This window comes from Acomys russatus, chromosome 3 (assembly GCF_903995435.1).
Source record: "Acomys russatus chromosome 3, mAcoRus1.1, whole genome shotgun sequence".
Lineage (NCBI taxonomy): Eukaryota > Metazoa > Chordata > Mammalia > Rodentia > Muridae > Acomys > Acomys russatus.
In genome coordinates, this window is record NC_067139.1 from 69,457,636 (window position 1) to 69,469,452 (window position 11,817).

Here is an 11,817-nt window from a genome sequence, read left to right on the forward strand (position 1 = left end):
GCAACAGCCCAGGCTGGGGTTAGTCAGGGCATCTTTGAGAAAAGGCTGTGATCTTAAACATGAACTGAAAATGCCATGAGAGGCTAATCGTGGAGGTCTCTAAAGGCCAGGCTGAGGCTGGATGTTGTGGGTGACACTGGAGAGCCCCAGATGGGACAATGCTCCCACTTCTACCTTCTTTCATTTGTGCTACTCCTTCACACTCGTTGGCAAACATATCACTCCCCTTGTGTGTGCCAGAGAAAACTTCCATTGTCACCACAGGCTGGGCTCTGATTTCATTCCTGCCTGTCCTGCCCTCGGTGGTATCAGGAGAGGCAGTCCCTAAGCTGAGGTGTGGTTAAGGACATGCCCAGCCCTGAAGAAAATAGGCCCAGCTGAGATGACATACTCTGCTGGCTCCCTAGTTGCTTATAGACTAGGCCATCTTTAGAAGTTTCTCCCCAGACTGCCCAAGTGGCTTCTTATTCAAGAGTGCTGACAGCTGATGGTCCCAGGGACCCTGTAACAACAACATGCTTGGATCTCATGGAGCCAAAAAACAATCAGGAGAGCCTGGGGTCAAATTTGTCTTCTAGAGTTACAAACTCGGGTGCCCATGGGAGCCAGGAGTAATGGGAGCTGGGAAAACCAAGAAACGAGTGGCTGAGGCATGCTCCAACTCAAGAGGCTTCATAGGTAGAACTATGGGAGCAGCACGGCCAACTAGGCCTTCACATTGTCCAGGAAGAGCGGAACATTTCATGTTCCAACAAATCTCTTTTTAAAATTTTTTATGTAGGTGAATCACTGTGAGTTTGAGGATAGCCTGGTCTACAAAGTGAGTCCAGGACAGCCAAGGCTACACAGAGAAACCCTGTCTCAAAAAACCAAAAATAAATAAAATAAAAAAAGTAAAAATGTATATGTATGTGTATATCTCTGTGTGGCATGCACATATGAGTGCAGGTACCCATAGTGACCAAAAAAGGGCATCAAATCCCCAACAGTTGTAAGCAACCTAATTTAGGTGCTGGAAACTGAACTTGGGTCCTTTGGAAGAACAGCAAATGCCCTTAATGATTGAGCCATCTCTCCTGAACCTCTCACCTTTTGAATCAGGCTCTATGTAACCAATGATGACCTTGCATTTCAGACCATCCTGTCTCTCTGATCAATGTTGGGATTAAAATTATGTACCATCACACCTAGTTCAAATTGTGTTGGGGACCAAACCCAGGCTTCATGGATGCTAGGCAAACATTGTGACAATTGAGCCACATTTCCAGGCTCAAAATCTATTTTTAAGGATGTTGGAAACTATTTTCTTTTTCCTTCCTTTATTTTCTTTTTCTTTGGTCATTTCATACAGGTTCCTGCTGTACAGTCCTGAATGGCCAAGAACTCACTAAGTATATCAGGCTGGTCTTGAACATATATAAATTCTCCTGCCTGTGCCTCCCAAGTACAGGGACTTCAGGCGTTTGCCACTTTGCTTAGCTTGAGAATTAATTTTAAAGTAAGATTACACACACAATGAGCCATGAAAAACGGAGCCAGCACATATTCATGAGGCAGGTGCAGTGCAGTGCGGTGTGTGCAGGGGTGTGCGGCACAGGTGAATGCTACAGCTATCACATGACTTGGGGTTGTCTAGAGAGGCTGTGAAAGAAGGCTCTAGGGTGGCAACAGGTGCCCGATGTGGGCACAGGGTCTGGTTTTGTCCTGAAGGCTGTGTATGTTCATAGAGGCGTTTGCTTGCTTTTGCTCCTTTGAGCCTCCGTTTCCTCATCTGTACAGAAGAGTTAGTAATACTGATCTCAGAGGATCATCCCTGTTAAAGAGAATGGAACTTGAACAGATGAGGGGCTCGGTGAAGGGATACGTGAGAAATGAATGAGTAAACGAGTGAATACCTTTCTGTCCAGGCCAGGGGAAGAATTAGATAAGGGTGGGGTTTCATTGCTTCTTGGTGTTTGAGAGTCTCATCCCATTATGTAGCCCTTGCCAGCTCCAAACCTATGGTCCTCCTGTCCCTTGAGCACTGGACTCATAGGGTGTCCCACCATGTGGATAGGAGGTGGATTTGAAAACATGATGTTAGCCGGGCATGGTGGCGCACGCCTTTAAGCCCAGCACTTGGGAGGCAGAGGCAGGCGGATCACTAGTCCGGCTAATCTCTGGGAGATATACACATCTCTCTGTTATATCTTATTTAATATATAGTGTATATTATATATATTGTATGATGCATAATGTATATCTTATCTAATCTAATGCATATGCCTTATCTAATGACCTAATTGTAATGAACAGAACACAGCCTATGGAAAAGGATTACCCAAGTTCATCTGTGAATCTGTGATTTCTTCTCTGACCTTGTGTTTTGCCTACCCACCTTCTTTCACTGTCTCCCTTCTGAGTGTATCTTTCTCTTACACACACACACACACACACACACACACACACACACACACACACACCCCATGGGGTGGTGGACAAAAGCACCCTAGCAGGAGGCCCTGCGCAGGGGGGCCAAAGCCTTACAGGATTTACACACAATCCTTGTATCTTCGGCGGCCTTCCAACTATCATGTGTGTTTGGAAGTTGATCCTCCACTCCAGAAGAGCCTTGGGGTCACTGGAGCCCCAGGGCCCTCTGTCCTATAGCCTCCTGAGCGAAAGCCCCCAGCTGACCCATAGCTGGACTCGTGAGCTGCAGAAACTGGAATAAAGCATATTTATTACTTGAAGCCACCAAGTGTTAGGTCACTTGCTCTGCAGCGAAGGCAGCTAATCTCCAAAGCATCCTACCCAGCCACAGCCCTTGGAGGATCCCATTGCTCCATACCTGCCACCTCAGCAGGTGCTGTCACCAACTGCTCTTGACAGAGAGCACATGGGCACAGGCTCAGCAAGACAAGACTTGCTTATCTCTGGGAAAGCATGGAGCCCATTTGTCTTGTTTTTCTACAGGAAATGAGCAGGGGGTGGGGAAAGGGAGAGTGCTGCAGGAAGGCTTAAGGAGGCTAAGCTGAACTGTTTGGGGTAGGACCTAATCTCTTGACACCATGCTGGGCTTTGGAACAAGATGTCATCCGAAGCCACAGAACAGCCTTGGAGAGTACTGTCCCTGTCCTACAAGTGAAGGAATGGAGGCCCAGAGAGGGTTAGCTATTTATTCAAAGTCTCACTGGGATGAAGTGGAAAGCGGAGTTCTTCCCAGCTTGTCTCAATTGCGTGTCTTTCTGGAGAGCTGGTGACTCCTCTGAGGTACAGGATGTCAGATGCCCTTGCTCCATATAGCTTGGCAAAACTTAGTCACATAGATTCATGGTCCCGGTTAGTCTTTTCGGGGGAAGTGGTGGTGGTGGTTGTGGGGGACAGGGTTTCTCTATGCAGCTCTGATTGTCCTGGAACTTACTTGAAACTTACTAAACACACAGAGATGCACTTGCCTCTGACTCCCAAGTGCTGGGATAAAAGCTGTGTACCACACCTAGCCCAACTAGTCTTGATAGCTCTGTAATGAGGGGTTCCAGGAGGTTGGGTTAGACTTGAACCCAGGCCCAGTTCAGTGCATGCTCCTCTTAGGGCCACACTTTCTTGTCCTCGAGAATGTATATTACCAGTTCTCTGCCGTGTGGCCTCCAACAACTACACAACACATAAGCCTGCTGCCCTGGATACACACAGTTCACACCCAGAGCCAACAGAAAGAGCCAGCCCAGATTTATTCTTCGCAGGCAACATCTCTACCTTTATTTACTTTTTATGCTTTATAGTCTCTCTTTCAGTGCACCGGTATCCCAAAACAAGGGTCCCACTGCCAGGTTGCCTAGGTATGAGGCTTGGGCCTTTGCCAGTGCTACGTCGTCAGAATTTGCCTGAGCTCTGCCCAGTACCACAGAAATCCACAGCCTGCAATTCTGCAGCCTCCCTCCCTCCCTCCCTATGGTCTGCTGGCACATGCGGTTTTCTTCAGTCTCCAGGCTTGGTCCTCTCAGTGTAGCTTACTAATAGCAACACTGGAGGCCTTTCCTTACTCTGCTAGAATAACCCCCCTTCTCTCCACAATGTGGAGAGTATTGTCTACTTTCAAATCACTACTACCCACCTTTGGCCACCAGTATCTGTCTTTTCTTCCAATTAGAATAAGCTCTGCAGGCTAAGGTCTGGGTAAAAATAATAATAGGTGCCCATTGTATATAGCTTCACAAAGTGTACACCACAAGCACTTGCACTTTTTCTCAACCCCTGCCTGGCCCCAGAGAACACATACTAGTGCAATGACAAGCTTTCTAAATGTGGCTTCTAAAACGTATGGGACTGACATGAGCCAGCCAAGGCTAACTGGCTTTTCCTAACAGTCTGTGTCTAGGCCAGTTCTGCCTAGGGCCTGAACTTTACTCCTCCTGCTAATGCTGTTGGTGTTGAATTTTAGTTGAATCTCAATCTCTGTGACAGACATCTCTAATATTTACCTATCACGGGCTATATTCCTAAGATAGAATGTGTATATCACAGGTCCTGAGCTCACCCAGGTACCTCGGGAGACCACATAGAGGCCTCAGCTCCATGAGGGCTGTCCAATACTTCAGCCGAAGTCCCCAGGGGAAGGAAACAGGGACCCTGTGAATACGGGTGTGGAGAGCAGGCTGCACTTATCTATTTGCTGAAGGGGGGGGGGGGTGGGGCTGCCACCTCCAGAGAGACAAGAGCTACAAGGAGATAGAGCCACAGTGGTCCACCATAGACCCGACGATTAAGTTTGCATTAATTTAGCTGAAAGAGCTTCGCATCAATTGGCCGTACTGCCGCACTTTGCAATTGTAAGCTCCCCATGGCTGAAGGTGTGCAAGAAATACTACAGATCGGATGCTTGTCCAGGGTGTGGAGTGGTCCAAGGTGATCTGGGAAGTTCCAGTTCAATGAAGGTTCCCTGGAGGAGCATCAAGTGCAGAGTATGGCCTCCAAGTGCGTGCTTAAAGCCTTCTACTGGCAGATTGGCCAACAAAGGGCAATATGAAACCATAAAAGCTGGGAGGAGATGCTGGTCCAGTTGCCGGTTTCTAAAGAGCCTGTGCTTTCGAAGCATGAGGTATAAGCATGGGGGCTGTTTGGAGACACTGTTAGTTTCCCGTCTCACAACTGTGGCAGAACACCTAACAGACACAGCTTAAGGGAAAGGGGCTTGTTCTAGGTACAGCCCTTTATGACAGGAAGCCATGGCTGCAGGGACAATGCTGGCCAAGGCAAAAGGAGACTTGGTGGCAAGTCTTATATCTTGGTTGATCAGAAAACAGAATAAGACTGGAAGCAGGGTCACCTTCAGTGTCTACTTTCACCAGCCAGGACCTCCCCAAAACAGGGTCACCATCTAGTAACTAAGTGTTCAAACCCATCAGGCTGTACGGGACATTTCAGGCCCAACCCTAATAGTGGCACACCTTTTCAAAACATCTGTGTTGCAACAGGTGCCACAGGCACGGCAGGGGCAGAGCAAACCTGGGTTTCTCTCTTTCTTGTTTTCCAGTCCCTCCGTGTTAGGAGTCAACACCCTTCAGAACAATGCCAAGGATGCCAGTGTATAGTATTGAGATTTGAATAAAACTTCAGGATCCAGATAATCGGTTTGAAAATTAGTTGTGATTGCTCGGCCACCTTTCCTGGCTGACTTGCATCTTCATCCACCCTAGACCTGCAGAAGACTCTCAGGTGGAAGAAAGAAGGGGGTGGAAGGGAAGAGAGTGCATTTGACCCATGGGAAAGAGTGCCAAGAGAACCCCAAACAGAAACATCCATAGCCTTGTTTCTGTGCAGATCCTAGGTAGGCCAAAGTTGCAGCGTACCCTTCCCTGTGTATCCGGCCATGTAGGCATCCAATACTTCCCTGGTGTATTCGTTACTTTTTTGTCGCGGGGATAAAACACCATGATCAGAATCCGTTTATAAAGGAGGGGTGTATTTTATTTGGGTTTAGGGTTTTCAGAGGGATTAGTGGCCATGTGGTGGGGACACAGAACACCAAGCAGAAGGCACAGCAGCAGGAGCAGGAAGCTGAGAGAGTTCCTGTCTGCTAACAGAAGCACAGAGCAAGAGAGAGAGAGAGAGAAAGAGAGAGAGAGAGAGAGAGAGAGAGAGAGAAAGAGAGAGAGAGAGAGAGAGAGAGAGAGAGAGAGAGAGAGAGAGAGAGGAGAGATGTGTGACACAAGGTTTTAAACTCTCAAAGCTCACCGCTAGTGATGTGCTTTCCCAACAAGGCTATCAGGTATGATAGTGCACAACTTTAATCCCATTACTGGGAAGGCAGGCAGATCTCTCTAAGTTTGAAGCCAGTCTGGTCTACACAATGAATTAAGACAGTTGAGACCCTGCCTCAAACAAACAAAAGCAGTACCCCAACTAGGACCAAGTGTTCAAATATGGAGGCCAGTCAAGCTCCCACACCCCACCATGGTGTGGCAGAGGAGGATGGAATAGTTTCCCAAATGGTCCAAGAAAACTCTGAGTAGACTGTGTAAAAGGATCATTAAAGAGCTGAGATCTTTGATAAATGCTGCCTACACCAGGAACTTCTTTTTCCTGTATGGATGACCTTTCAACAAAATGAATCAACTTCTCTAAAATCATTCTATAATTTGTAACTTGAGTATTAGAAATGCTTCAGAGATAAATAAATAGCATAGTGACTTGTGAAACTGAATGTTGATGGTTAAAGCAGTAGGGAAACAAAATCATAAAAATAGCAAAAAACTAAAATGGAAATTAGCCACATGACACAGTGCGTTACAGGAACAAGTTACAAACAGATGTAGAGTCAGTTGCTGACAGCTGCCTGACTTCATGGTCAGATTTTGTAGTATTGCTGGGTAGTTGTTTTACTACTGTTTTAGGGCTCAACTCCCCACAGATGGCACGTTTACACTCACTGTCTATGTGACTGTTGTTTTTGAAACTCCTCTGTGATTTGACGTACGTTGACAGGAGCATTCTCTGTGACATTTTTCCATCTCCCATGCCATGTTGTTTAGGTCGTGTGGACATCCCTGCCCTGGCCCTTACATGAAGACCACAGAGGTGGCAGAGGCATTGCTGCTGACAGAGGGAACACGGCACATGTGCCATCACTGCCTGTGTACATGGCTATGTTCCAGCCAGTCAGAAGCTTCTAGAATTCCATCTGCTGGAAGGACAAGAGAGACTTTGGGGCAGGGATGGGGTGGGGTGTTTGAGATAGACTCTAATATGCAGGCTGGGGTGGCCTGGAACTTAATCTTTTGTAGTACTGGGGATTACAAATGTGGGCGACCATGCTGGCTCCAAACAGCACTTTTAAAGGCCATTGAAAAAATTCTATGTATGTGTGTGCTTGTGTGTAGGTTTTTATATGTGATTGTTGGTTTCCCATAGAGATCAGGAAGCACAAGACTCTCCAGAATTGGAGTTGCTGGTGGTTATGAGCAAACTGACATAGGTTCTGGGAGTAGAAGTGGGGTCCTCTGCAAGAACACCAAGATCTCTCTCTCTGTCTCTCTGTCTCGGTCTGTCTGTCTGTCTGTCTGTCTCTGTCTCTGTCTCTCGCTCTCTCCCCCCCTCCCCAAAAGAACAGTTAGTACTCTTAACCCCTGAATGCCAAGCTCTCATAATTGATAAATCTCTCATGCCTCTAGATGGTACATTTTTTAGATTGAAGTTTTTTTAGTTGCCTTGTTGCATAACCAACCCCATCCTCAGAATGCAGCTTTTTTGCCCTTTTATCCACTCCTTTTTCTTTCCCTGCAGGAATTGTGGTTTCTCGGGATTTAGGCATTTTTATTTCAAAGGCTTTCAATTTCTGAGATTATGACATTCTGGACTGTGAAGATTAGGATCAGCTCCACAGGCAGAAGAGCCTGCTTCTTCCTCTTTCCCTTCCTCCTTCCTCCTACCCTGGCCTTCTCTTCCCATTCCTGCCACTCAGTGTCAGCCTTGACTCACGGCCTGGCCTCTCCCCAACTCTCCTTCTCCCACCTACCTCTTCCTCTTATGTAAATTTCCCTCAGGTTGACCCTGGAGAAGGCTGGCTACCACTCAGCCCTGGCTACTGCTCACAAGGGATTCTTGCCTAATGGGCCCTGCCAGAGGCAGGGCCACACTGAAATGGACCCCGGTGAATTGGCTCGTGAGCAGCATCATGATATGAAAGACATTTCAGGTTCTGCCTTACTTGCTGACCTGAGAGGTGCTAGCCTTCCTGCCTTATGCTCACCCCAAACTGCTCTGTCCCCCACCCTCACCACCATCCCACCTGCACCAGCTGGTTCTTCTCTGCTGGGGTGCCCCCACAGGCCTGCGAAGAGTTCCCTGTCAGTCTTTGGAGGTCTGGATCGTCTTGCTGGAGTGCTGTAATGCTATAACTGAGTGACACATGGGAGGAGGTTTAAACCTCAGAAGCATATTGTTGCCCAGTGCTGGGGGGCTGGGAGTGAGGGCCCTGCCCCAACGTCTCTCCTAGTATCTCTTTACATCTCTTTCTGCATGCCAGCCTGACCTAAGGTCCAAATTTCCTCTTCTTAATTTATCTCTATTTGGTCATGAGACAGGCCCCTGGGATTTGTCTTTGTCTCCTTTCAGAAGTAGCCTTCCTTCTGATGACAGATTCATTCATGGGCCAGTCTGGCCTTAAGTCTTTGCTCAGGAGGTTCCTTAGCTCCCCGGGAAGATGCCATTTGTAAATGTGTGAAATGTAAGTGAAATGTATGGTCTTTTCTATCAAAGGGTAAAACAAGACACAAAGAAGGCATTGCCATAGCCCAGGTCCAGCCTCAAACCGGGCTTGGCCTTTGGCTCCTCCCTCTCTCTGACCAGACTTCATCCAACTCACTCTAGCCCATTTCCCCCCTCTCTTTGGTGTCAGGCTTTGTGCCAGGTTCTACACATGCCACTAAGCGAGACAGGCCAGGTCCCTGCTCCCAGAAAGCTTATAGTGAAAGCAAGAGGGATGTGCTGATTAAAGGGATGTTAAACCCTAATAACAGAAGGTGTTAATTAGACACCAGTTGAGGTATTCCCCATTCACTGAATACTGGTGCCCCATTTGTAGAAAAGATAATTAGTTCCAAAGTTCACCAGCTCCATTGTAAAGATGAAGAAACTGAGTCACCTAGGTTAGCCTTGATGTCCTAGTCCTTTCCTCCTCTATTGCTGTACTTGGGCTCTATGCCAGGGAGCAGGGAACAGAGGCTGGGACTGAGCTGGGAATCCAAGAGAATGGCAGGGGCAGCTGTCTGTGAGGTAGAAAGGACAGCTGAGACAGGAAGTGGGGCTGCCCCTGTTGCCCGCAGCAATCCCAGCATAAATTGTGTTGGAAGCACCTTGTGGGATCCAGAAGATAGGTCGTATGGTTTTTTTGTGGTGGGGGTGACAGCTCACCTGACACGCTGAAGGGTCACCACAAAGCTAAGGTCCTGAAGTGAGACCCCCAGGACCACCCACTGTGATTGCCACCTGGACTATCCGATGAGTCTTCTCTGTGGTCCCTGTACCTGTGGGAACAGCCCTTGGGTAAAACTCTGCATCAAGAAAGATGGTCCTAAAACACAATTAGCTCCCTGTGACTATGATACACATCTGTGGGATGGGGGCAGATGGGTCCCTTCTTGGATATTGTCCTTCCACTGCAGGGACCACGGAAAGGCATGGGTTAGGGGATCAGATGGCCTGATGCACACCTGGGCCCTTCCTGGTTCCCTTGGTGACTTGCTGAGAGTCAGTTTATATTGCCTTAATCATCCTAGAATCAGGCCATCCTTTTAAGGTTGCTGGGGTGATGGGGAGGCTACGAGTCAAGCATTCAATTTGAAGCCTGTTTAGAGAAAGGTTAGGAATGATCCTTGATTCTTGCTCTGGTCCAACACATCTCTCAGTCAGCCATGGACTTGTAAAGGGTCTGGCAGCAAGCCAAGGAGGCTTTGTTATCCCGATGCTCTGAAAGAGTGAGCAGGGCTCACTCTCAGGTGATCTGCTTGTTTGAGGCATCCAGTCACCAATGACATGAGTGGATGTGGCTCAGAGCTGGCAGGACCAGAGTGAGAGGGCCTATGTAGAAAGCTGTTCCACCCCCCCACCCCCACCCTATCCCACTCCTGGTGTAGATAGCCGGGCAAGGGGAGAGGGAAGAATTGTAGAGTCTGAGGTATAAGCAGCCAGCTCAGCTTCCCCGGTGTTGACTTGTCCTCATCTCACAAGGCACTGAGGTGTTGGACTGTCGCTCAGTCCGCCCTACCCCCACCTACTTGTCACACTGATCACTGTGTACCAAGACTCCTGTTCTGCTTGGCACCAGCCTGGCCATTGGGTTCAGCTGCTGCCTAGGGCTGTTCCCACAAGCCATCTCTCCAACAAAGGGCCAGTGTCCTCAGAGGGCAGGTGCCACCCAGGTGAGACGAGAGTGGCAACAGGACCTGACTGGTAGAAGATGAGGCCTGTGTGTTATTTATGGGTTTCTTGACTTTAAGCCTCTGTCCCTAGGAAGAGGTCATAATGTGGGGGCAGGGGCTATGGCTGGGCCATTGAGCTGTATCTGCCAAATTGGTGTCCAGAGCCTTCTGGGAGTAGCACCTTGGGCCCAGGGCCCTTTCTCAAGCCTCCAAGATCTACTATGACCTGAGACTAGAAGCAAAGAACTGAGAAGGACACCCTATTTTTTAGCCAGGAAGGAGACCCCATACCCTCATGGCAGATGGTCCCCATTTGTTCTCTCCGCTCCTTCTTGTTTCCTTCATCAGCTTTCTCTGTTTGTTTGCTGAAACTCCTGAGCCTTTTCTGCTACTACAATGGGTCCCACAGGACCAGCCTTCAAATGTTCACAAGTGGTCTATCTCTGTGCCACACTGGGAAATACTTCTCTAAATACAGCCTGGTCGCAGCCAGGCTTAGCTCAATGTTTGGGTAGTGCTACCCACTTACTTCAGGTCACATCAATAAAGGCTAAGCATCTAAAATGATAGCCGTAGGGATCGGTTTTTCTGTGTGAAGCTCAGACCTGTGGGAATTGGACTTTACAAATATTGGGAGCAATGTCACAAATCAAGGACAAATAAACGGATCTTTCAAAGAGTAGTGACTGATAGTCACAGACTTCAGGACAACATGACAGGATCAAAATCTGTCCAGAATTTTGTTGATGTTGTATTTCACCCCCAGTACGTCGTAAGCTCCTTGAAGCTGTGTTTATCTTACTAACTCCTCTACCATCTCGAGCTTACCTCTGGCCATCATTCACCTCAGGGTGGGATATAATACACAGCCAGATAAACCAATGGATGGAAGGATGGATGGATGGCAATGGAGGTGAATGGAATGGGGGGGGGTGGATGGATGAGTGGGCAGGTAAACTGATGGGCAGAAGGATGCATGGGTCAGCTTGGATAAAGAAGTGTCTCAGGTACAGAAAGAAGGAAGGAAGGACGAAAGGATGGAAGGAAGGATGGAAACTAGAGTCAACCTAGCCAACATAAAGCCTAGGCTTCTCGAAGATTATCTACTGAGGGTGCAAAAGACACTAAAAAAGGCAAGATGGGCAGCTTAGACTCCTGACACCAGTGACTTCCATTATCAAAAGACTCAGTCAGAAACTGAGGTTAGGGGTTGGGGGTGTAGCTCAGTTTGTTGAGCGTTTGCCTAGTACGCACAAAGGCCTGAGTTGTTCCCCAGCACCGCACAAGTTGGCACGGTAGTGCATATCTTAGCTCTCGGGAGGTGGAGGCAAGGTCACTTTTGACTATGGAGCAGTCTGAGGCCAGTTTGGGTTGCCTGAGACGCTATTAGAGGTGGGGTCAGGGTTAGGGTAATGAA